We start from the raw sequence: 27,491 nt of genomic DNA, 5'->3' as shown, positions 1-27,491 counted from the left end.
GGCACTATTGGTACGGTACAGTCTAAATTTCTTTTGTCCGTTACTCTGATTTGTTCTGTGTCGTCTTATTCTGTTATGGCATTTGGGGATTCAGGCGCTGCCCTGAATTTGATGGACTTAGAGTTTGCCAGGCGCTGTGGTTTTTTCTTGGAATCCTTGCAGTATCCTATTCCATTGAGAGGAATTGATGCTACGCCTTTGGCCAAGAATAAGCCTCAGTACTGGACTCAATTGACCATGTGCATGGCTCCTGCACATCAGGAGGATATTCGCTTTTTGGTGTTGCATAATCTGCATGATGTGGTCGTTTTGGGGTTGCCTTGGCTACAGGTCCATAATCCAGTGTTGGATTGGAAATCAATGTCTGTGTCCAGCTGGGGTTGTCAAGGGGTACATGGTGATGTTCCATTGCTGTCAATTTCGTCTTCCACTCCTTCTGAAGTCCCTGAGTTTTTGTCAGATTACCGGGAGGTATTTGATGAGCCCAAATCCAGTGCCCTACCTCCTCATAGGGATTGCGATTGTGCTATTAATTTGGTTCCTGGTAGTAAGTTTCCTAAGGGTCGACTGTTCAATTTACCTGTGCCAGAACACTCCGCTATGCGGAGTTATATAAAGGAGTCCTTGGAGAAAGGGCATATTCGCCCGTCGTCATCACCGTTGGGAGCAGGGTTCTTTTTTGTGGCCAAGAAGGATGGTTCTTTGAGACCTTGTATTGATTACCGCCATCTTAATAAGATCACGGTCAAATTTCAGTACCCTTTGCCGCTACTGTCTGATTTGTTTGCTCGGATTTAGGGGGCTAGTTGGTTCACCAAGATAGATCTTTGAGGGGCGTATAATCTTGTGCGTATTAAACAGGGCGATGAATGGAAAACAGCATTTAATATACCCGAGGGCCATTTTGAGTACCTGGTGATGCTATTCGGGCTTTCTAATGCTCCATCTGAGTTTCAGTCCTTTATGCATGACATCTTCCGAAAGTACCTGGATAGATTCATGATTGTATATTTGGATGATACTTTGGTCTTTTCAGATGATTGGGAGTCTCATGTGCGGCAGGTCAGAATGGTGTTCCAGGTCCTTCGTGCGAATTCCTTGTTTGTGAAGGGGTCTAAATGTCTCTTTGGAGTTCAGAAGGTTTCATTTTTGGGTTTCATTTTTTCCCCTTCTACTATCGAGATGGACCCTGTTAAAGTCCAGGCCATTTATGATTGGACTCAGCCTACATCTGTGAAGAGCCTGCAGAAGTTCCTGGGCTTTGCTAATTTTTACCGTCGCTTCATCGCTAATTTTTCTAGTGTTGTTAAACCGTTGACTGATTTTACCAAGAAAGGTGCTGATGTGCTCAATTGGTACTCTGCGGCCGTTGAGGCTTTTCAGGAGTTGAAGCGTCGTTTTTCTTCTGCCCCTTTGTTGTGCCAGCCAGATGTTTCGCTCCCGTTTCAGGTCGAGGTTGATGCTTCTGAGATTGGAGCAGGGGCTGTTTTATCTCAAAGAAGTTCTGATGGCTCGGGGATGAAACCATGTGCTTTCTTTTCTAGAAAGTTCTCGCCTGCTGAGCGCAATTATGATGTTAGCAATCGAGAGTTGTTGGCTATGAAGTGGGCATTCGAGGAGTGGCGACATTGGCTTGAAGGAGCCAAGCATCGCGTGGTGGTCTTGACGGATCACAAGAATTTGACTTATCTCGAGTCTGCCAAACGGTTGAATCCTAGAGAGGCTCGATGGTTGGTGTTTTTCTCCCGTTTCGATTTTGTGGTTTCATACCTTCCGGGCTCTAAAAATGTGAAGGCTGATGCCCTTTCAAGGAGTTTTGTGCCTGACTCTCCAGGTGTTCCTGAGCCGGCTGGTATTCTCAAAGAGGGGGTAATTTTGTCTGCCATCTCCCCTGATTTGCGGCGGGTGCTGCAGAAATTTCAGGCTGATAGACCTGACCGTTGTCCAGCGGAGAAACTGTTTTTCCCTGATAGATGGACTAGTAGAGTTATCTCTGAGGTTCATTGTTCGGTGTTAGCTGGTCATCCTGGAATCTTTGGTACCAGAGATTTGGTGGCTAGATCCTTTTGGTGGCCTTCCTTGTCACGGGATGTGCGTTCTTTTGTGCAGTCCTGTGGGACTTGTGCTCGGGTTAAGCCCTGCTGTTCTCGTGCCAGTGGGTTGCTTTTGCCCTTGCCGGTCCCGAAGAGGCCCTGGATGCATATTTCCATGGATTTTATTTCAGATCTCCCTGTCTCTCAAAGGATGTCGGTCATCTGGGTGGTTTGATTGCTTCTCTAAGATGGTCCATTTGGTACCCTTGTCTAAATTGCCTTCCTCCTCTGATTTGGTGCCATTATTTTTCCAGCATGTGGTTCATTTGCATGGCATTCCGGAGAACATCGTCTCGGACAGAGGTTGCCAGTTTGTTTCGAGGTTTTGGCGGTCCTTTTGTGCTAAGATGGGCATTGATTTGTCTTTTTCTTCGGCTTTCCATCCTCAGACAAATGGCCAAACCGAACGAACCAATCAGACTTTGGAAACATATCTGAGATGCTTTGTTTCTGCTGATCAGGATGATTGGGTGTCCTTCTTGCCTTTGGCTGAGTTCGCCCTTAATAATCGGGCCAGCTCGGCTACTTTGGTTTCGCCTTTTTTCTGTAATTCTGGTTTCCATCCTCGTTTTTCTTCAGGGCAGGTTGAGCCTTCAGACTGTCCTGGTGTGGATTCTGTGGTGGACAGATTGCAGCAAATTTGGACTCGCGTAGTGGACAATTTGACATTGTCCCAGGAGAAGGCTCAATGTTTCGCTAGCCGCCGTCGCTGTGTTGGTCCCCGACTTCGTGTTGGGGATTTGGTTTGGTTGTCGTCTTATGTTCCTATGAAGGTTTCCTCTCCTAAGTTTAAGCCTCGTTTCATTGGTCCTCATAAGATTTTTGAAGTTCTCAATCCTGTGTCATTTCGTTTGGCCCTTCCAGCTTCTTTTGCCATCCATAATGTGTTCCATAGGTCGTTATTGCGGAGATACGTGGCGCCTATGGTTCCCTCCGTTGACCCTCCTGCCCCGGTGTTGGTCGAGGGGGAGTTGGAGTATGTGGTGGAGAAGATTTTGGATTCTCGTGTTTCGAGATGGAAACTCCAGTACCTGGTCAAGTGGAAGGGTTATGGTCAGGAAGATAATTCCTGGGTTGTTGCCTCTGATGTTCTTGCTGCCGATCTGGTTCGTGCCTTTCATTTGACTCGTCCTGATCGGCCTGGGGGCTCTGGTGAGGGTTCGGTGACCCCTCCTCAAGGGGGGGTACTGTTGTGAATTCTGTTATCGAACTCCCTCCTGTGGTCATGAATGGTACTTCGGCGAGTTCTGTCCATGGACTCCCTCTGGTGGCTGTGAGTGGAGCTGCTGGTTCTGAGGTTCCTTCCACAGGTGACCTAGTTTATCCTTTTTCTGGCTGCTCTATTTAACTCCACTCAGATCGTTACTCCATGCCAGCTGTCATTGTTCTAGTACTGGTTCAGTTCGCTCTTGGATCTTTCTGGTGACCTGTCTACTCCAGCAGAAGCTAAGTCCCTGCTAGTTTATTTGTTGTTCATTGTTTTCTTGTCCAGCTTGCTATCATGATTTTGCCTTGCTAGCTGGAAGCTCTGGGATGCAGAGTGGCACCTCCGCACCGTGAGTCGGTGCGGGGGTCTTTTTGCACACTCTGCGTGGTCTTTTTGTAGTTTTTTGTGCTGACCGCAAAGATACCTTTTGTATCCTCAGTCTGTTTAGTAAGTCTGGCCTCCCTTTGCTGAAACTTGTTTCATTCCTGTGTTTGTGACTTTCATCTTAACTCACAGTCAATATTTGTGGGGGGCTGCCTTTTCCTTTGGGGAATTTCTCTGAGGCAAGGTAGGCTTTATTTCCTTTCTCTAGGGGTAGTTAGCTCTTAGGCTGTGAAGAGGCGTCTAGGCAGAGTTAGGTACGCTCCACGGCTATTTCTAGTGTGTGTGATAGGATTAGGGGTTGCGGTCAGCAGAGCTCCCACTTCCCAGAGCTTGTCCTGTGTTAGTTTAACCATCAGGTCATTCTGTGTGCTCCTAACCACCAGGTCCATAACAGTTGCTACTCTGGGGCCTTGCCGTCCATCAGTACGACTTTCCAGTCAAACACAAAACTGGCAGGGAGCATGACAATGCAGGCGGGTTGTCCCGCCGGGGCAAACGTGCTGAGGTGCGCATGGAGGAGTACCGCGAGGTTCTGCCTCCGTAACGCAGTCAAAAAGGGGAAGGTGTCAGGAAATAGGAAGAAGTTCTGATTACGGCAATTACACATAGTGTTCTCAAGCGGCAGTTTCCTGTGCCTGCCAGCAGAAGGCTGGAATTCTAAGCCTGCAAGCAACTCCCTCCGCCCTGCTATATAGTTGTAATGTGAGACCAGGAATGTTTATGCCTCTGTGCTGTGACAGACAAGTCTCCCTACACTCCTCATTCCCCCCTTCCGCCTGTCACTAGCTAAAACCAGTAAAGCAAGCATGGGATTCTATTGTTCTTTTAAAGGTTATGTATATTGGCACCGATCACAGCTGTAGATATAAGGATTATATATTCTGGATGTCCATCGAGAGATCTATAGCTCACGGAAATCGCTAGGAGCTAAAAACAATGAGTGCAAGGAGCGGGTTCCTCTGTAAGCGGGTTATGTAACTATGCCATGTTTACACTTAAAGGAATCCCCCCGATGGGGTGCACATCCTGATCATTGTGTATTTCATATAGGAGGTTCTTACAGCGAGCTATGAATAAAAATGGTTGCCAGAACTCTAAGAAAAGGGGAGGATTCAGCCTCTAAGCGAGGTCAGCACAGGGAGAGTGCCTTGGTTTTAGGCTGGTAAATAAGTGAGTGAAGCAGCAGTCTTCACGTTTTTTTTTTTTTGTCCTGGGTCTGAGAGAAAGGGGTGTGATGCATCTGGAATTATGCTCGCCATTACACAGCACACGGTCAGCCATGAGATGAAATGACATAACGAAATGTAAGTGTTTTTCAATTTTAATCCCATTTTATTTGCAATTGTACAGTACATACGATATTTGTCTTCTTTAGAATATCTATTTATACTACTGTCATGGATCACGGGGAGGATACCTTTATCATCCCCACCACTCACACCAATTTGTCATGAACCGGGGTTGTTTCGTTGCCCAGTTCATTCTGAAGGAGTTTTATCTATATCCCACTTCCCAGTTCCAGATTGGAACTTGCAGTTCTCTGGCGCCCCCCCTTACCCTCAGGTCAAACAGGGTACTGTACCTAGGGTAATAAGTCGCCAGAAAGGCTGCCTGCTATCTACTGGCTATTGGGCACACTGCAGCGAGGGCGATATAACTACTCCCACACAGGCGGGAACAATAATTATCAAAGCTGCCATCGCTGCAAAGATTCCTAATCGCACAGAACAAAGTATGCTGCCACCAACTCCGATTACCGGATCCGGAGCCAACCCAAATCAGTAGCGCAATTCACTTCAGAGGACACAGTTCATTATAGAGCAGAAGAGACAAACTAGCAATTAAATATTTTACTCCATGAAAATTAGGCAGTGTTTACAAAGTATAAAAAGATATTAGAAAGGAGACAATTCATATATACCGTATTTTCTTGTGTATAAGACGAATGGGCATATAAGACGACCCCCAACTTTTCCATATAAAATATGGAGTTTGGGATATATTCGCCGTATAAGACGGGGGACATCTTATACGCCCAGTCATCTTATACGGCATGTGCGGTGCGGATGGTTCCCAGGGTCTGGAGGAGAGGAGACTCTCCTTCAGGCCCTGGGATCTAAATTCATGTAAAAAAAAGAATAAAAATAAAAAATAAAAAATATGGGATACACTTACCCTTCGACGGTCCGCGGCTCTCATCGCTGCAAGGGCCGGCCTCCAATCCTAAGGATGCATTGATCGAAGGACCTTCGGTGACGTCACGGTCACCCGACCGGTCACGCGACCGCGACGTCATCAAAGGTCCTTCGTTCAATGCATCCTTAGGAACGGAGGCCGTCTCTTGCGCCGCTGAGAGCCGCGGGCCGTCGGAGGGTAAGTATATCCCATATTTTTATTCTTTTTTTTTTACATGAATATGGATCCCAGGGCCTGAAGGAGAGTCTCCTCTCCTTTAGATCCTGGGAACCATACAGGACCGCTCCCTGCACATGCCGCATCCGGCATAGAAGACAACCCCCGACTTTTGAGATGCTTTGCAGGGGTTAAAAAGTCGTCTTATACGCCGGAAAATACGGTACATTACAGATTACAAAATAAAAAAGGATTAACGTTGAAAAGAGAACTTACAGGTTATGTCATGGTATCATCTTGGCTGGCACTGTGGCTTAGGCTACTTTCACATTAGCGTTGGGCTCGGCCCGTCGCAGATCGTCGGGCCCAGGTACCGACGCATGCTGTGGAAGCGCCGCACAACGGGGGCAGCCGATGCATTTTTTCCACGCATCCGCTGCCCCATTGTGAGTTGCGGGGAGGAGGGGGCGGAGCTTCGGCCACGAATGCGCGGCCGAAAATGGCGGACGCAATGCACAAAAAAAGTTACATTGAACGTTTTTTTTTGTGCCAGCGGTCCGCCACAACACGGCACAACCGTCGCACGACGGTTGCGACGTGTGGCAATGCGTCTGTAATGTTAGTCTATGGGGAAAAAATGCATCCTGTAGACAACTTTATTATCTTGGCTGGCCTCTGGCTTAGGAGGCTAAATACATCCAGATGCATGGAACAGCTTTGCCAAGCTGTGTTAGATCGCTTCCCGGCCAAGACTGAACGCTGGTCTAAGAGTATAGTGACTTATACTTCTGAGCTTGTGACATCACTAAAGGGCTGGTTAATGATATGCACTGATCGGATAGTTCTTTACCTTATTCCAAGGTCTCAGACAAAGGCATTCCTGAGTGAGAGGGGAGGGACAACGGGTGGCTTTGCCGGATTGGTCACCTGCAGTTTAAAGCCACACCCTGCCCACCATTAGTATCAGGTTGCCCAGTCTCTATCATAGGTTTTGTTTCGGGTAGGAGTGAAGCTGAGTGGGGGGAAGAGCAAGGGGTCGCAGCTGCATTGTGAGTGTGTGGTTAGCCATGTCCTTCTAAAACTACACTCACAATATGACAATTTTTGGCATTATCGTGACAGCAGCACAGGGCCATATAAATTCTTCAATGATGCTGGCAGGCTCGTCTTACATTACGGCTGTATAGTGGGGGGATGGAGAAAGAGTGGCTTAGAATTCCAGCCTTGTGCGGGCAGGCAGAGGAAATTGCAGCTCAGAGTGCTGTATGTGTAATTGAAGTAATCAGGACTTCTTCCTATTTCCTGACATATGCACTGTGGTATCAGTGGCTCAAAGGCATTTAACCCCCTTAAAAACATCAGTTACTTATTCAAATCTGCGAAAATGGGCTGTTTGCCCAATTTGATGCCAGTTCTGGTGCCCAGAACCCATTTGGGCCAGGCTGGAGGGACCTGGGTTTGATGCAGGGCATCACTTTCTGTGTATTGTAAGTGTCATATCAGTGGCCCAAAGGCAATTAACCCCTTAAAAAATCAGTTACTTATTCAAATCTGTGAAAATGGGCTGTTTGCACGCGTGAATGCCAGTTCTGGTGCCCAGAACCCATTTGGGCCAGGCTGAAGGGACCTGGGTTTGATGCAGGGCATCACTGTCTGTGAATTTTACGTGTCATATCAGTGGCCCAAAGGCATTTAACCCCTTAAAAACATCAGCTACTTATTCAAATGGCCAAAATTGACTGTCTGCCCACTTTGATGCCAGTTCTGATGCCCAAAACCCATTTGGGCCAGGCTGGAAATAACTGGTTTTGATGTGGGGCTCCCTGTTCTATGTTTCTGCAGTGTGAGATCAGTGGCCCAAAGGCATTTAACCCTTTCTTCAGCGCTCTTTGGTGCCCAATTTGATGCCCATTTTTGTGCCAGTTTTATTGTTTTTGTAGCCGTTTTTAAGTGTATTCACATCAGGGCTCTTCACTGCATTGTATGTTATTATTGTGATGCTTATTTTTTGTTGTTAAACCTAGAAAAAACAGAAAAGAAAGAATTGCCGAATAAGAAACCGACGAATAAGAAACCAACTTCAGCTCTGAATAAGAAACTGAACGAATAAGAAACCAACTTCAGCCTCGTCTCCTGTCAGGTATATAGTATGGTAGATATAGACTGTACGGGCTCCTGTCAGGTATATATTATTGTAGATATAGACTGTACGGACTCCTGTCAGGTGTATAGTATTGTAGATATAGACTGTACGGGCTCCTGTCAGGTATATATTATTGTAGATACAGACTGTACGGGCTCCTGTCAGGTGTATAGTATGGTAGATATAGACTGTACGGGCTCCTGTCAGGTGTATAGTATTGTAGATATAGACTGTATGGGCTCCTGTCAGGTATATATTATTATTGATATCAGAATGTACGGGCCCCTGTCAGGTATATATTAATGATGATATCAGAATGTATGGGCCCCTGTCAGGTATATATTACTGTAGATATATACCTGACAGGAGCCCGTACAGTCTATATTAATGATGGTATCAGAATGTATGGGCCCCTGCCAGGTATATATTAGTGATGATATCAGAATGTATGGGCCCCTGTCGGGTATATATTACTGATGATATCAGAATGTATGGGCCCCTGTCAGGTATATATTACTGATATCAGAATGTACGGGCCCCTGTCAGGTGTATATTAGTGATAATATCAGAATGTATGGGCCCCTGTCAGGTATATATTACTGTAGATATAGACTGTACGGGCTCCTGTCAGGTGTATATTACTGATGATATCAGAATGTATGGGCCCTTGTCAGGTATATATTACTGATATCAGAATGTACGGGCCCCTGTCAGGTGTATATTAGTGATAATATCAGAATGTATGGGCCCCTGTCAGGTATATATTACTGATGATATCAGAATGTATGGGCCCCTGTCAGGTATATATGCTGCGATTGTTCTCGTATGCCGATTCGGCATGAAAAAATAATCACAGATGTGATCTGCCCCATAGATTAACCCTGGTCCGAGTGCCATGCGATGTTTTCTCACATAGCGCTCGTCCGTATTCTACGCTAGTGTGACCCCGGCCTTAAACTTATGAAGAGACACAGACCACCTGCAGCTCAGCCTTCATCAATATTTAAATTACAAGTTTTTGACCATCCAAAAAATGCTATTTTTTTACCTAGTTCTATAGGTTTCTTAAAGGGAACCTGTCACCAGGTTTTCCCCATATATAGTACCACCAGAACCTATATCCCCTTATACACATCCTTCTACAGTGCTGTACCGTACATACCGAATATACTCGAGTATAAGCCGAGATTTTCAGCCCAATTTTTTGGGCTGAAAGTGACCCTCTCGGCTTATACTCAAGTCATTGTCGGCGGGGGAGGGGGAGCGGCGGCTGTCACATACTCACCTGCTCCCGGCGCGGTCCCTGCATGTCCGATGGTCTCCGGGCAGCTCTTCCTTTGTTCAACGGTCACGTGGACCCGCTCATTAATGAATATGGATGCATATTCATTACTTTAATGAGCTGTTCGTGACAGCTGAACATAGAAAGACGCTGCCGACTCCCGGAGACCATCTGACAGTGAGAAGCTGCCAGGGACCGCGTCGGGGGCAGGTGAGTATGACGGGGGAGGTGAGCATTGCGCGATATTCACCTCTCCCCTTTCCACCGCTGCGGGCCGCTCTGTCCTCTGGCTGTGACTGTTTAGGTCAGAGGGCACGATGACGTAGTTAGTGTGCGCGCCGCCCTCTGCCTGAACAGTCAGTGCAGAGGATGGAAGACAGAGCAGCGCGCAGCAGTGGAAAGTGGCGAAGGGAGGCGAGTATGTGTTTTTTTTAAAATTTTATTCGCAGCAACAGCAAATGGGGCATAATGTGTGGAGCATCTCATGGGGCATAATCTATGGAGTAAAATCTATGGAGCATCTTATGGGGCCATCAACCTTTATGCAGCATTGTATGGGGCAAAAGTTTCTATGAAGCATCTTATGGGGCCATTATTAACATTTGTGCAGCATTATATGGGTCATATTTTAATATGGAGCATCTTATGGGGCCATCATAAACTTTATGGAGCATTATATGGGGCTCCTCATTCAATATGGATATTCAAAAACACTTAACCTACTGATGTCTCAATTAATTTTACTTTTATTGGTATCTATTTTTATTTTTGACATTTACCAGTAGCTGCTGCATTTTCCACCCTAGGCTTATACTCGAGTCATTAAGTTTTCCCAGTTTTTTGTGGCAAAATTAGGGGGGGGGGGGGGTGGTCAGCTTCTACTCGAGTATATACGGTATGTCCCTAAGCCAATGTGCATAATGTAAATAACTTCTTATACTCACCTACGGAGCGGTCCGGTGTTATGTTTGGCGCTGGTCTTCATCCGGCACAGTCCTTCCCGTGGATGATGTGTTCTACATCATCCACACAACCTCCCTCATCACGCTTCTGTGCAGGAACACTTCTCTGCCGAGCACAAAGCAAAGTACTGCAACGGGCAGAAAGAAGTGCGATGCCCAGGAGCACGATGGAAGACACCGTGTGGGTGACATAGGACGCGTCATCGACTCAAAGAAAGAAGGACGGTGATAGAAGAGGAGAAGGCCCCGGATTAAGGGTATGTGCACACGTCCGGATTTTTAGCGTTTTTTTTTGCGGAATTTCGCTATAAAAACGCTATAATTCCGCATCAAAAACGCTAAAAATATGCATCGTATCATTTAGAATGCATTCCGGATTTTTTGTTTAGATGGATGCGTTTTTTACCGCAAAAAAAACGCATTCCGCAAAAAGAACGGACATGCTCATTCTTTTTGCGGATTTTTTGCGGATTCCATGGCAAAAAGGACATTCAGGGGGAAAAAAAAAAACGCAAAAAAATCTGTGCAAAAAAACGCGCAAATTCCACGAGAAATCAACGCAGAAAAAAACGCGAATTTCTGGCAGAATTCTCAGGATTTTGTCAGGAAAAAAACCTGACGTGTGCACATACCCTTAGACTAGCAGAGCCCATTGTATGGGGCTAGGCAAGTCTTAAGGGCATACAGATAGTGGTTGTGCTTTATAAAATGCTGTATATAAGGGTATACAGGCAGTGGGCCTACTATATATACACAGCATTCTAGAATGCTGTATATAAAGGCATATAGATAGTGGTCGTACTTTGTGTGTGGGGGGGGGGACAGAAACAATGATTGAATACCCTGTAGTAAGTGAACGGCTACAGTGCAAGAAAATAAAGGGTACTTAGTTAACACTTTTTTGGGGGCCTGAGAAAGGAGTCAGAAAAGAGCATCGGGGCGGACGCGCTGCTGTGAATGTCAGTGTCTATATCTAGCACGGCATAATTTTCATAACCAGCAGAGGGAAAGCTGACAGCTGATGTTAATATTCTGGAAAGGAGCCAATAACCATAAAGGTTCCCAGGCTATTAATATCAGCTCACAGCTGTTTGCTTAGCCTTTACTGGCTATTTTACAGTGGGACACAATATTGACATGGGGTCCCCCTATAAAAGCTGTAGGCTGATATTAATAGTCTGTGAAGAGGCCATGGATATTGGCAGCCCCAGAGGCTAAAAACCATCAGCTCTCAGCCATCCCAGAAATGGCGCATCTTATAGATCTGCCAATTCTGGTACTTAGCCTCGCTCTTCCCACTTGCCCTGTAGCAGTGGGGCTCAGATTTGTGGGGTTGATGTCACCATTTTATTGTCAAGTAACATCAAGCCCACAGGTTAGTAATGGAGAGGCATCTATCAGACACCTCTCCATTAGTAAGCTGGCCTACTGTCACCTTACAATACAAAGGTGACATTAACCCCTTATTACCCCATATGCCACCGCTACAGGGCAGTGAGAACAGAAGCTGAGTGCCAGAATTGGCGCATCTTACAGATGCACCTTTTCTGGGGTGGCAATAACCATGGTGCCTCTCTAGGCTATAATATCTGTCCTCAGTCACTGACTTTCCCTCTGTGGCACAGAAAATTGTGTGGGAGCCCACGCCAGTTTTTTCAGTGAAAACATTTTTATTAAATACATACAGGTCCCAAATTTTACACACACACATACTACTAACCGTATTAGTCACTGACCTATATAAATCTAACCGTTCTGCAATGGTTTACTGTATGTAAACCATGTCTCCTATCCTGCAATGATTTGACAGAAGCCGACAAATTAACTATTTGTAAGTATTGTAAGCTGTCAGTGTGATTTTACTGTACACTGCACCTGAATTGCAAGCCTTTCAAAGGACACCGTTGCGTATTTCTCGCAAGTCACACTGATGGCCCGTGTGGTATGAGTTTTTCTTGCATAAACAGACTTTCATTGGGGATTCTCGGCTGATATACGGTGCAAATCGCAGCATAGTGCAATTTCACTCGCACATATAATACGGCCGTGAAAAAAAAAAAAAGTGATGGGAGCTGCCCAACAGATTAACATTGGTCCGAGTGCTAGGCGATTTTTTTTTTTTTTTTTTTCTCGCATAGCACTCGTCCGTATTCCTCTCTAGTGTGACTCCGGCCTTAAAGGGAAAATCATTCAAAATTTGAAAATTTCTATTTTTTAAAATTTCTGATAGTTTTACAAAATAAAGCAAAACATATTAACCCAAGTTTATCATTATCATAAAGTCTAATATGTCAGGAAAAAAAACAACCTCAAAATCAATGGAATATGTTGAAGCATTCCAGAGTTATTACTACATAAAGTGACACTGGTCAGATTTTAAAAAATTGGCCCCGTCACTGAGGGGTTAAATGCTTGTACAAGTGAACATTGTTTCAAAAGTGGTTTACCTGTCTAAGGCTACGTTCACATTAGCGTTCCGCTAATGTGCGTCGCTGTTGCGTCGGCGACGCGCCCCTATGTTTAACATAGGGGACGCGTGCGTTTTTTTGGTTGCGTTTTTCGACACGTGCGTCGTTTCCGACGCTAGCGTCGGACGCAAGAAAATGCAACAAGTTGCATTTTTCGTGCGTCCGATTTTCGTCAAAAAACGACGCACGCGTCGCAAAACGCAGCGGTTTTGCGCGCAACGCTAATGTGAACGTAGCCTAAGACTGGTTTCACACCAGCGTTCGGCAGCCTTCTTCCTCCGTTAAGCCCCACCCACTGCTACACCTTCTTTCAGCTCCGCCTACGTCTGCATGCATCCCCTATCTTTAACATTGGGTACACAGGCACGTGTCGTTTTGACGATGCGCTGAACTGCGTCGAACGCAACATGTTGCATTTTGTTGTGGTCGGCGCAGCGTTAAAACAACGCATGCAGAGGCATCCGCTTGGCCTGCGTACCCAATGTTAAAGATAGGGTATGCAGGACGCATGCAGATGCAGGACGCATGCAGACTTGGGCGGAACTGAAGGAAGAGGTGCGGCATTGGGCGGGGCTTAACGGAGGAAGAAGGCTGCCATCCGCAGCCCTGCCGAATGCTGGTGTGAAACCAGCCCAAGGCTGTTATAGCACCTTACGTCTTACGCTAGGTTCACATTGCGTTAGTGCAATCCGTTAAGTGCATAGCGCTAGCGGATTGCGCTGACGCAATGTTTCTAGAGGGTCGGCGTTCACCCTCCCCGCTAGCGCAGATCCCCGATCTGCGGTAGCGAGGAACGGGCCTCGGATGCTGCAAGCAGCGTCCGAGGTCCGTCACAAAAGAACGGCACATCGCTAGCGCGTGCCGAAAATGGCATGCGCTAGTGATGCGCTTCAGCTAAAAGTAACATTGCTGTCTATGGGTGCGCTAACGGACCCGTTGCACGGCGTTAATTTCGACATTTTCGCCGTGCAACGCAGTCCGTTAGCGTTAACCCATTAACGCAATGTGAACCTAGCTTTACACAGATACATCATGGGCTTGTCCTGCCCTACGCATGAAATGAAAGACAAATACAATGTGGAAACTTAATCAGAGCAATGTTTTATTTACATTCAGAACTGGTTTAAGAGGTAAACAATTACCATTTCTCACAGAAATCTCAGACTTTTACTTATAGAAATACTGGATAAATATCATTTTAACATTAGATATAGAAATATTTCTAATTTTATAAAACTGCCTTTTTTTGCATAGAAAAACTTTATGCCTTTGCTTGTTTCATTTTATGCATTTCTAAAGTATTGTAAAAATGTAATATGCTGTTGGTGCATGCGGGCAGGACTGTCGGTAGGGTATGCGGCTCTGAAGCCCCCCCCCCCCCCCCTCAGGCCTGCCTCCGGTGTCTGAGGTTTCGGTGTCCCGGACCAGAGATCGTAATACCGGCCTTGAATTGTGAAGGACACGGCAGCCGATCCTGAGAAACATCCAAGGTGGGAATGCCCCATCATGTCGAAGAGAGTCTGCTAGATCCAGGCCTAGCAGACCTGTGCTGGTGGGTTCATGGATGCCAGGAGGGAGCTGGCCTAAAGGAAGGTCTCGTCTTTTCCTGGCGGGTCAGAGAGTTGTCCCGTCGTTTTTTTTTTTTTTTGGACAGAACATTTCCAAAACAACCAAATTTGAACAGATCTCTTGGGAGGCAGACTTTAGTCCTCTGTTGCAGAAGCGAAGTACTCTTAAACTGATAGGCGCAGAGTAGGACGCACTAGAAAGTTGGCGTGCATGATTGTTAAGGGCGCTGGCGGTGTGGACCGGCCACCAGAGAAGGCCTAGACCAAAGCCTGGATATTTTAAGAGCAAGGTCACAGGAGCCTCTGGAAAACGTGGAGGCTGCATGAATAGGAAGGTTTCCTCAGGAGATGTCCACATTGCTCAGGGGAAAACTAGGACATATTTGTCCAGTGTTTTTTTTTTTTTTTTTAAAGTAGCCCCCTTACTGCCTCGTAGGATATACCAGTCCTTAAGATCACAAATCCTTTTTCACAGAGCGATGATGAAGATGGGCATGGAATAACCTGGACGCAGAGAGGCGAGAGGGTAGGGCGATTCGTGGCATGAACGGTCCTCCGGGGAACCCCAAACACTCTTGATGTGTTAGGGCCTTGCGTCGTAGACCACAGATGATATGGTAGTGACAATTCTAGGTGGGAGATTAGAGTGACAATTCCACTGTCGCTCTCAAAAGCCATATCTGGGAAGAAAAAAAAAATGAAAAAGAAAAATCGTTAATAAAAAAACCTCCCAAAACCTAAGGCCTAAACTGGGCTGGGCGGTCCAGACCCATGTCTTCCTCCTACTGACATTAAGTTAAAACAGATTCGCTTCGTGCTAGTTGGTGGTGTACCCTCCTCTACAGGAAATACCTAAATTTTTTTTTTTGCATAGCATAAGCAGCATACACCAATTTTTTTTTTTTTTGTGTACCCCAATGAAGCATTAGCTCCCCCACATCAACCAGAAGGCCACACAGCATAACCTCGCTCCCCCAGTCAGAAACCACCTCGCATTAACCAGTGGACCCCACAGGATAAACCCAAAGCCCACCAGAAATTCCCTCCCACAAGCGTAAATCCCCATATGACGCCCCCTGCCCCCAACCATAAATCCCATCAGACACCCCCCCCCCCCCAATCGGATGCCACCCCAGCTTAACCCCCCAGCATAAACCCCCATCGGACGTCCGCCCCTCCTCCAAGCATTACTCCCATCGTACACCACGCCCACCCAATAATAAACCCCCACCGGACGGCCAAACCCCCACAGGACGTGGACCCCCCCATCCAGCACACACCCCCATCAGACGCGGACACCCCACCCAGCACAAACCCCCCATCGGACGTCCACCCCCGACCCAGCCTAAACTCTTATCGGACGTCCACTCCACCCAGCCTAAGCCCTCATCAGCCCCCCAAACCCAACCCATAAGCAGGTCGCCCCCCAATAAAGGGGATCCCTCCGTAAGCGGCAGGTCGCCTCAACACGTCCCGCCGCAGGCAGGTCGCCTCAACACGTCCCGCCGCAGGCAGGTCGCCTCAACACGTCCCGCCGCAGGCAGGTCGCCTCAACACGTCCCGCCGCAGGCAGGTCGCCTCAACACGTCCCGCCGCAGGCAGGTCGCCTCAACACGTCCCGCCGCAGGCAGGTCGCCTCAACAAGGCCCGCCCCAGGCAGGTCGCCTCAACACGTCCCGCCCCAGGCAGGTCGCCTCAACACGTCCCGCCCCAGGCAGGTCGCCTCAACACGTCCCGCCCCAGGCAGGTCGCCTCAACACGTCCCGCCGCAGGCAGGTCGCCTCAACACGTCCCGCCCCAGGCAGGTCGCCTCAACACGTCCCGCCCCAGGCAGGTCGCCTCAACACGTCCCGCCACAGGGGTCCCCCAATAGCCTGCAGCAGGTCTCCCCCCACATCCCACAAGCAGATAGCCCTCAAATCCCACAACAGGGGTCCCCCCCAATAGACAGGTCAAACCCCCCCAAACCGAACCACAAGCATGTCACCCTCAAACCCCACCACAGGTCTCCCCCACTAATAGGGGTCCACCCCGTAAGCAGGTCACCTCCAAACCCCACCACAGGGGTCCCCCCAACAGCCAGCAGGTGCCCCCCAAAATCCAACCACAGGGGTCCCCCACAATAGTCAGCAGCAGCAGGTGCCCCCCAAAATCCCACCACAGGGGTCCCCCACAGCAGCAGCGGTGCCCCCCACACAGACAAGCAGATTGCCCACCACAGAGCCTCCCCCCAATAGCGAGCAGCAAGTAGCATTTTTTCACCCTGAAACCACTAACCTCCATGTGCCATGGCGTCCACAAGCTATAATCATGCTGCTTTGCTTTGCCGCCTTGATGATGTGACTGAAAACACGCCCCCCCGATAGGACACGCCCCCGGAAATGACGTCACACCTGGAAGGAGCCCATACACTCTAGCATTTACCCTGCAGCGTGGAGCCGTGTGAGGAGAGGACCGGGGGGCTGCAGCGTGGAGCCGTGTGAGGAGAGGACCGGGGGGCTGCAGCGTGGAGCCGTGTGAGGAGAGGACCAGGGGGCATGGAGCAGTGTGAGGACAGGACTGGGGGGCTGCAGTGTGGAGAGGACCGGGGGGGCTGCAGCGTGGAGCCGTGTGAGGAGAGGACCGGGGGGGGGCATGGAGCACTGTGAGGACAGGACTGGGGGGCTGCAGTGTGGAGAGGACCGGCGGGCTGCAGCATGGAGCACTGTGAGGACAGGACTGGGGGGCTGCAGTGTGGAGAGGACCGGCGGGCTGCAGCATGGAGCAGTGTGAGGAGAGGACCGGCGGGCTGCAGCATGGAGCAGTGTGAGGAGAGGACCGGGGGGCTGCATTGTGGAGCCAGTGTGAGGAGAGGACCGAGGAGCTGGAGCATGGAGCCAGTGTGAGGAGAGGACCAGGGGGCTGTAGCATGGAGCAGTGTGAGGAGAGGACCGGGGGGGGCTGCAGTGTGAGGAGAGGACCAGGGGGCTGCAGCATGGAGCCAGTGTGAGGAGAGGACCGAGGAGCTGCAGTCGTGTGAGGAGAGGACCGAGGAGCTGCAGCATGGAGCCGTGTGAGGAGAGGACCGGGGGGCTGCAGCGTGGAGTCGTTTGAGGAGAGGACCGAGGGGCTGCAGTGTGGAGCCGTGTGAGGAGAGGACCAAGGGGCTGCAGCGTGGAGGTGAGGAGAGGACCGAGGGGCTGCAGTGTGGAGCCGTGTGAGGAGAGGACCGGGGGGCTGCAGTATGGAGCAGTGTGAGGAGAGGACGGGGGGCTGCAGCGTGGAGCAGTGTGAGGAGGCGACCGAGGGGCTGCAGCATGGAGCCAGTATGAGGAGACGACCGAGGGGCTGCAGTGTGGAGCCGTGTGAGGAGAGGACTGAGGGGCCGCACCATGGAGCTGTGAGGAGAGGACTCGGGTGGCACCATGGAGCCTTGTACAAGGGAATCAGGATGCAGGAATCAGTGTGAGTGCTCCGAGGTTGTAATTTGCTGTGAGAAAGCATGGGGTATGTCGAGGGGCATCCAGGGGGTTGGTGTGATGGGTCTTGTAGAGGGGCATCCAGGGGGCTGTTGTGAGGGAGCATGGGGCATGCAGGGTGCTGTGTGGATGGTGTGAGGGGGCATAGGGTATGTAGAGGGGCATCCAGGGGGCATGGGGTATGTAGAGGGGCATCCAGGGTGCCTTGTGGCTGTTGTGAGGAGGCATGGGGTATGTAGAGGGGCATCCAGGGGGCTGGTGTGAGGGGGGCATGTAGAGGAGGCATGGGGTATGTAGAGGGGCATCCAGGGGGCCTTGTGGCTGTTGTGAGGGGGCATGGGATATGTAGAGGGGCATCCAGGGGGCTGGTGTGAGGAGGCATGGGGTAATTAAAGGGGCATCCAGGGTGCCTTGTGGCTGGTGTGAGGGGGCATGGGGTATGTAGAGGGGCATCTAGGGGGATGGTGTGAGGGGGCATGCATCACTGCTCCACCACTGCAACCCCCCTCAGTAATTTTTTTTTTTTTTTTTAGGTTCAGATTATAAGATGCACCTTGTTTTTTGCACCAATTTTTTTTTTTTTTTGGGGTGGGGGAGAGTGTGCGTTAGGGTATGTGCACACGTTGCAGATCTGCCTGTGGAATTTTCTGAGCAGGTTCTGCATCTCTTGGCAGAAAAATCTGCAGATTTTATGCTAATTTTCATGCGGCTTTGTGTGCGTTTTTGTAAGCTAAATAAAGGTCTATTCTTTAACAAAAAAGAATTCTGATGTCCTTTCTTGTTCAACATTTTCCTTTATATACTCCATTGAAGAATAATGTTTACACACACATAGATAATAGATAAATCTATAGATAGATATATAGATAATACCAAGCCCGGTGTTTAGTAATGAACATAATAAAATGGTACATAGAGAAGTTAATCCGACTTGTGCCAATCCGACCTGTGACGCCTATGTGGCGTCATGGCAGGATCGCATTCCTGCAGATCGGGTGAAAGGGTTAACTGAAAATTGGTGAAATATTACAATCCAGCCATGGCCGATGCTGCAATATCATCAGCCACGGTTGGAGACCCTGATCTGCCCCCTCCACCGTCTGACGGCGGCGATCTGCCGCCATCAGTCTTCTCTCCGCCCGCGCCCTCCCGCTGTCCGATCCCACCCCCCCATACTTGCCAAGTCCCAGTGTCCCTGCGGGTGTCCGTCTGTCTTCTCCATGGGCACCGCCATCTTACAAAAGGGCAGGCACATGTGCAGTGCGCCCACCGAATCGGCCGGCAGATTCATTCCAGGTACATTTTGATCACTGTGATACAACCAATCACAGTGATCAAAATAAAAAAAAATTGTAAATAACCCCACCTTTATCACCCCCATAGGTAGGCAAAATGATAAAATAAAGAAAATATATTTTTATTTTTCCACTAGGGTTAGAATTAGGGTTAGGGTCAGAATTGGGCTCTGTGCACACGGTGCGGATTGGCCGCTGCGGATTCGTAGCAGTTTTCCATCACGTTTACAGTACCTTGTAAACCTATGGAAAACCAAATCCACTGTGCCCATGGTGCGGAAAATACAGCGCAGAAACACTGCGTTGTATGTTCCGCAGCATGTCAATTCTTTGTGCGGATTCCGCAGCGTTTTACACCTGTTCCTCAATAGGAATCTGCAGGTGAAAGGCGCACAGAAAACATTGTAAATCCACTAGTAAAATGCAGTGCGTTTTGCCTGCGGATTTTTCAAAAACTGCGGATCCGCAACGTGGGCACTTAGTGTTAGGGTTGGAACTAGAGTTAGGGTTGGAGTTAGGGTTAGGGGTGTGTTGGGGTTAGGGTTATGGTTGGTATTAGGGTTAGGGGTGTGTTAGGTTTGGGATTAGGGTTACGTGTGTGTTGGGGTTAGTGTTGGAGTTAGAATTGACGGGTTTCCACTGTTTAGGCACATCAGGGGCTCTCCAGACGTGACATGGCGCCACCATTGATTCCAGCCAATCTTGCATTCAAAAAGTCAAATGGTGCTCCCGCCCTTCCGAGCTCCGATGTGCGCCCAAACAGTGGTTTACCCAAACATGTGGCATAAGTGTGCTCAGGAAAAATTGCACAGCAACTTTGGGGGTCTAATTTCTCCTGTTACCCTTGTGAAAAAAAAAAAGTGGACTAAAATTATTTTTGTGGGGAAAAAATTTATTTTCTATTTTCACGGCTCTGCCGGCTGGGCTTCATAGTGCTCTCCACACATCTAAATAAGCTCTTTGGGGGTCTACTTTCCAAAATGGGGTCACTTGTGGGGGGTTTCTACTGTTTAGGTACATCAGGAGCTCTGCAATTCTGCATTGAAAAAGTCAAACTGCGCTCCTCTTCCAAGCGATGCCGTGCGCCCAAACAGCGGTTTACCCCCACATATAGGGTATCGACGTACTCGGAAAAACTGCACAACCACTTTCGTGGTCTAATTTCTCCTGTTACCCTTGTAAAAATAAGAATTTGAGGGCGAAAAGATCATTTTTGTGTAAAAAAATACGATTTTTTATTTTCACGCCTCTGCGTTATAAACTTCTGTGAAGCACTTGGGGGCTCAAAGTGCTCACCACACATCAAGATAAGTTCCATAAGGGGTCTAGTTTCCAAAATGGTGTCACTTGGGGGTTTCCACTAGAGTTGAGCGACTTTTACTTTTTTTAGGATCGAGTCGGGTTTTGCGAAACCTTACTTTGTCAAAAGTCGGGTCGGGTGAAATCGGCCGATTATTTCGAAAAGTCGGGGGCCGATCGAAACACGAAACCCAATGCAAGTCAATGGGGAATCAAAGTCGGCAGTGAGTGGAGGACAGGAAAACACCTACCGTGCCCATTTTAATGCCAAAAACATCAATTCTTATTACTGAAGGTTGTCAATCTTAATTTACTTTATAATAATAATTAGGCATTGAAAATCTCACACATGTGCAATAGCATCAGCCATGGCTGGAGATCGCGATCTGCCCCCCACCACCGATCTCCTCCCCTGTCCTGTCATCTGCTGTCCTCCGCTCCCCTCCGCCCTCCTGTCTGATTTTCCCCCCCCCCTCATACTTACCGACCTCCTGTGTCCTTCCGTCTGCTCCATGGGCGCCGCCATCTTCCAAAATGGCAGGCGCAGTGCGCCCGCCGAGTCTGCCGGCCGGCAGATTCGTTACATGTACATTTTGATCACTGTGAGGCCGGCGTCACACTAGCGAGTTTTACGGACGTATGAGCGCATTAAATACGTCTGTAAAACACACATTACACACGGCCCAATTATTCTCTATGCCCCAGCTCCTATCTGCCGTATTTTACTGATCCTTATTATACGGCTTTCTACGGCCTTAGAAAATCGCATGCTGCGTTTGTCACCGTATTGCGCAAAAAAAATCGCCAATGCAAGTCTATGGGGGCCCAAAAAATACGGATTACACATGGACCAGCAGTGTGACTTGCGAGAAATACGCAGCAGTGTTAGAGAGAAAAGTCGGCAATTTAGTGCAGTGTACAGTAAAATCACACTGACAGCTTACAATAAGAATAGGTAGAATAAATGTCTACACATAGAATAGGTGTGTGTATGTATGTATATGTGTGTGTGTATATATATATATATATATATATATATATATATATATATATATATATATATATATATATATATATATATTAGTCAGTGAGACACATATATGTATATATATTATTATTTCATACAGCGCTAGATAGCTTTAAAGCCGGTAATTCAATTGCCGGCTTTTGCTATCTCCTTCCTAAACCCGACATGATATGAGACATGGTTTACATACAGTAAACAATCTCATATCACCATTTTTTGCATATTCCACACTACTAATGTTAGTAGTGTGTATGTGCAAAATTTGGCCGTTCTAGCTATTAAATTAAAGGGTTAAATGGCAGAAAAAATTGGCGTGGGCTGTAGTTACCTTCATTCGCAGTGAGGCGCCCTCTGCTGGATGTCCTTCGAGCGTGGGAAAAATTCAGAAAAGTTGCCAGGCTCGAGTTCATATGAGGACAACCAGCAGAGGGCGCCTCACCGCGAATGAAGGTAACTACAGGTCATTGACCTAGTTTCCATTCATTCGCTGGGGTTTTAAAGGCAGGAGCACAGCTGCATAATAGCAGAGCTCCTGGCTGTAAAAAAAATTAACCCCTTCAGATGGATTTACAACGTGGGACGTTACAGATCCTCGGAAGGTATGTATATTGTTGGTTTATTATTTTTTCTTTGTCACAGAGCGAGGGTCTTCAGCCAGTGGATTGAGCGTACAATAAAATATTACAACAAACGGTGTGTTTATTTCATTAAATTACTTTTTAATAATGTGGTTTTTTTTAACTCTTTCATACAATTGGATTAATAATGGATAGATGTCATAATTGACGCCTCTCCATTATTAATCTGGCTTAATGTCACCTTACAATAGCAAGGTGGCATTGACCCTTCATTACCCCATTGTTATGATCAGGTGACCTTGGAGCAGCATGAAAACTTTTTACTGGAGTAGGTGGTAACTATACTGACCGCAAACCCTGATCTTAACACCGCAACTAGAAGTAGCCGTGGGGTGTGCTTAACAAAACCTAGACACCTCGACACAGCCGGAGGACTAAATACCCCTATAGATGGAAATAGGAATTCTACCTTGCCTCAGAGCAGAACCCCAAAGAATAGGCAGCCCCCCACAAATAATGACTGTGAGTAGTAGAGGAAAAGACACACGCAGGCAGGAAACAGGATTTAGCAAAAGAGGCCACACTAGCTAAAATAGGAAAGGATAGGACAGGATACTAAGCGGTCAGTATTAAAAATCCTTCCAAAAATATCCACAGCAGAAAATACAAAAACTCCAAAATCTACGAGGGGCGATCCAAAAGCAATGATAATCGGTTATTTCTATTGCACACAGAAATTTAAATAAAATGTTTTCTTCTCTCTTAGGTACCCACTAGTCCAGGAAAAAAAAATCTCTTAAATAGACCATGATTCCCGGGAGCTACATTCATTTGAATATGAACTGCCGAGGAGTGAACATCAAAATGGAAAAAAATGAGCTCAGAGCTATCATCAAATACCTCTGCTTGAAAAAAATGACTACCAAAGACATACACAGCGACTTGGTGGAAACATTGGGGGACTCTTCTCCTCCATATTCCACATTTGCATGCTGGGCCAAGGAATTTAAGCTGGGAAGAACATCAACGGAAGATGAACATCGTCAAGGACGCCCATCCACGTCCCTCAATGAAGAAAACGTGAAAAAAGTTGAAGAAGTTGTATTGGCAGATCGAAGAGTGACTATCAGGCATGTAGCTGAGGTCCCAGGGATCTCATATGGCAATATTCAAAGAATCCTTGCAAAAGAATTGCATATGAGAAAGGTCTCCGCGCATTGGGTGCCAAAAATGTTAACCGACAAGCAAAAGAAGAAACGAGTTGACATTTCAATAGCAAATCTCGAAAAGTTCCAATCAGACAAGGAAAATTTTTTTGTCACGTTTTTGACCATGGACAAGACCTGGATCCACCACTTTGATCCCGAAACTAAACAACAATCGATGACGTGGAAACGAGCCGACGAACCAACGCCGAAGAAACTCCGTGTCAAGCTCAGCAGGGAAGGTTATGGCGTCCGTTTTTTGGGACGATGAAGGAATTATTATGGTGGACTATTTGGAGAAGGGAGCCACTATTACGGGCTCCTACTACGCAGAACAAATAAGAAGATTGTGGGAGGCTATCAAGGAGAAAAGGCGCGGCAAACTGCAGGCTGGAGTGCTGTTTCACCAAGATAACGCGCCGGCTCACGAAGCTGCAGTTGCCATGGCTACCATTCAAGAAGCGGGCTTTGAACTGGTGGAACACCCCCCCTATTGGCCAGATCTAGCCCCCAGTGACTTCTTTCTCTTTTCTCGACTCAAGGAACACCTCCGAGGCAAGAAATTTGATGACAATAGCGACGTGATAACCGCTGTTGGGGATTTTTTTGAGGGTCAAGATCAAGAATTTTTTTCTAAGGGAATTCTAAGTTTAGAAAAGAGATGGACTAAATGTATAGACTTGATAGGAGACTATGTAAAAAAAAAAAAAAAAAATTTGACTATATTCATTGTGTTTAGTATTGATTATCATTACTTTTGGATCGCCTCTCGTAACTAAAGATGTGGAGCGTATATCTGCAACTCCAGAGAATCTAACAAGACTGAAAAAACACTGACACAGTCTAAGCTGGACAAGAGAAAACAAATGAATAGCACAGAAAATAAGCACACTGCATGTGTGCCACAGAAAAAGAAACAGACACTTATCTTTGCTGAATTGGCAGCTAAGCAGGAGAAGCCAGAAAGCGATCCAACACTTCACAAGAAACATTGACAACTGGTAAGGACTAATGAATCCTGCACACCTAAATATCCCAGTCAGAACTGCAATCAGCAGATACACCTGGCCAGGACTGCGACTCAGAGACAACTGCATTCCCACCTACAACCACTGGAGGGAACCCAAGAGCAGAATTCACAACACCCCATATCCCACAGCTACACGGGAATGGGAAGAGAGTGGCCAAGTGCCAGAATAGGCACATCTTCCAGATGTGCCTTTTCTGGGGTGGCTGGGGGCAGATGTTTTTAGCCAGGGGGGGGCCAATAACCATGGACCCTCTCCAGGCTATTAATATCTGCCCTCAGTCACTGGCTTTACTACTCTGGCGGAGAACATTCCGCGGGAGCCCATGCCAATTTTTTCCGCCATTTAACCCTTTAATAGCTAGAACGGCCAAATTTTGCACATACACACTACTAACACTAGTAGTGTGGAATATGCAAAAAAAAAAGGGGGATATGAGATTGTTCACTGTATGTAACCAGGTCTCATATCATGTTGGGTTTAGGAAGGAGAAATGAAAAGCCGGCAATTAAATTACTGGCTTTTAAGCTATCTCGCGCTGAATGAAATATTAATATATATATATATATATATATATATATATATATATATATATATATACATACACACACACAGTATATATGTTTTTATTATTGTTTGAGCACATGGATCCCTTGTATTATGTCCGTATGTCGGTTTTGCAAGCCTACGAGAAAATCTCGCAGTACGGATGCCATACGGATTACATACGGAGGATGCCATGCGCAAAATACGCTGACACACTCTGCCTACGGAGGAGATACGGACCACTATTTTGGGGACTTTTCAGCATATTACGGCCGTAAAATACGGACCGCATTGTCTTACGCCGAGTGTGACGCCTGCCTGATAGGTTCTATCACAGCGATCAAAATAAAGAAAATAATAAATAACCCCCCCCCCCTTTATCACCCCCATAGGTAGGGACAATAATAAAATTAAGAAAATTTTTTTTTTCCCCACTAGTGTTAGGGTTACGGCTAGAATTAGGGTTAGCATTAGAATTAGGCTATATGCACACGGTGCGGATTTGGCTGCGGATCCGCAGCAGATTGGCCACTGCGGATTCGCAGCAGTGTTCCATCAGGTTTACAGTTCCATGTAAATCTATGGGAAACCAAATCCGCTGTGCCCATGGTGCGGAAAATACAGCGCAGAAACGCTGTGTTGTATTTTCCGCAGCATGTCAATTCTTTGTGCGGATTCCGCAGCGTTTTACACCTGTTCCTCAATAGGAATCTGCAGGTGAAATCCGCATAAAAAAACACTGGAAATCCGCTGTAAATCCGCAGGGAAATTGCAATGCCTTTTACCTGCGGATTTTTCAAAAATGGTGCAGAAAAATCTCACACGAATCCGCAACGTGGGCACATAGCCTTAGGGTTGGAATTAGGGCTAGGGTTGGAAATAGGGTTAAGATTAGGCTGTGGTATGGGTTAGGGGTGTGGTTAGGGTTGGGATTAGGGTTAGGGGTGTGTTGGGGTTAGGGCTGTGGTTAGGGGTGTGTTGGGGTTAGGGTTTGGATTAGGGTTGGGATTAGGGTTAGGGGTGTGTTGGGGTTAGGGTTGTGGTTAGGGGTGTGTTGGGGTTAGGGTTGTGGTTAGGGTTATGGCTACAGTCAGGGCTGCCACTAGAAATTTTGGGGCCCCATACTAGCAAAATTTTCAGGGCCCCCTTGAGACTCCGCCCAGGCTCCACCCCAGCCCCGCCTCCATGCTCCACCCCTCGAACTGTCCACAGTCCCACCGCTTTCTCTTGGAAAAACTCCACTTCTCACCTATCACACATTAACAGTTCCCATCACCAGATCACACATATAGCCAGCAGTTTTGGTTTTGGCCAAAAGATTTTTTAAGCCGCCACCATAACACGGTAGACACTTTTGGCCGGGCCCTACTCTACTGTAACTTATTAAATATTTGTTAAAATATGCAATACAATTTAGGTATATATTTATTTTTCAATGTTTAAAATGACCAATAATATCACATACAAGGAACAAATACCACACCACCATGTCCAGACCACATATTACCACCACAGTGATCGAATAATATCACATACAAGGAACAAATACCACAACACCATGACCAGACCACATATTACCACCACAAAGTGACCGAATACTACAATTCTGATCAGTAATTAAAAAAAAAAAAAGCACCATGCTATCACCATAAGTGCCATTATACACAGGAGATCTGTACTTAGTATGCAGTGTCTGTGTACAGATAATACAGTGATCACTAGTGAAATTATACACAGGAGCTCTGTATATAGTATACAGTGTATAGTATCAGTGTATAGGTAACACACTGACTCACCAGTGACGTCTCTAGGTGAAGTCCTTCATCTTTCATCCAGCACAGACCGCCATCATTTCATCCAGCCAGGGCTCATCTCTGCAGGAAATAACACAGTTATCTCGAGCTCCGCTTGTAGAATACATTACTTAATTTTTCACAACTTCTACATTACACCACATGAAGAAAAAAGAGGCAACATAATATCACTCTATACAGTAACAGGACCACCCCCTCATTTAAAACAGTATACTCAAAAAATAAAATAAATACATCACTGCAGTAATAATATCCCTAAATTAGCCCCTATGGTAATAATATTCCCCATCCTGGCCACTGTGTGTCTCATTCCTGGCGTCAGCCATATGTTCTCCCATTCTGCCCCATATGATCTCCCCATCCTGCCCCAGATGATCGCCCTATGTGATCTCTCCATCCGGCCCCATCTGTCTCCATCATATCCATCCTACCCCATGATCCTGCACGATCTGTCTCCAATTCTGCCCCCAGTGTCTCCAATCATGCCCCATGTCTCCATTCTGCCCCCTATGTCTCCAACCATGCCCCTGTGTCTGCAATTCTGCCACTTGTCTCCAATCATGCCCCGTATCTCCATTCTGCCCCGTGTCTCGCATTCTGCCCGAATGTCCAGCATTCTGCCCCCGGGTCTCACAGTCTGCCCCTGTGTCCAGCATTCTGCCCCTGTCACTGTGTCCAGCATTCTGCCCCTGTCACTGTGTCCAGCATTCTGCCCCTGTCACTGTGTCCAGCATTCTGCCCCTGTCACTGTGTCCAGCATTCTGCCCCTGTCACTGTGTCCA

General features: G+C 47.3%; 1 protein-coding gene and 1 long non-coding RNA gene across 3 annotated transcripts in view; one reads left to right on the top strand and one right to left on the bottom strand.

The window, feature by feature from the left end:
* The window catches only part of LOC138662854 (oocyte zinc finger protein XlCOF22-like), a 234,776-nt gene that overhangs the window by 19,896 nt on the left and 187,389 nt on the right, over positions 1–27,491 (top strand). Inside the window, exon 3 of one of the 2 annotated variants that reach the window (XM_069748836.1) lies at positions 8,061–8,176. The exons of the other annotated variant lie outside the window; for it this stretch is intronic. The gene's annotated coding sequence lies outside the window, so the exon portion shown is untranslated. The remainder of the gene's footprint in view (positions 1–8,060; positions 8,177–27,491) is intronic. 2 annotated transcript variants of the gene reach the window in all.
* On the bottom strand, positions 13,972–17,018 carry LOC138662858 (uncharacterized). Its single transcript, XR_011318080.1, has 2 exons — positions 16,737–17,018; positions 13,972–15,139 (listed from the first exon to the last, which is right to left on the bottom strand). It is a non-coding gene; the product is annotated as an uncharacterized lncRNA (long non-coding RNA).

This window comes from Ranitomeya imitator, chromosome 2 (assembly GCF_032444005.1).
Source record: "Ranitomeya imitator isolate aRanImi1 chromosome 2, aRanImi1.pri, whole genome shotgun sequence".
Taxonomy (NCBI): domain Eukaryota; kingdom Metazoa; phylum Chordata; class Amphibia; order Anura; family Dendrobatidae; genus Ranitomeya; species Ranitomeya imitator.
The sequence above is the reverse complement of the archived record's forward strand: the minus strand, read 5'-3'. Positions and strand labels throughout refer to the sequence as shown.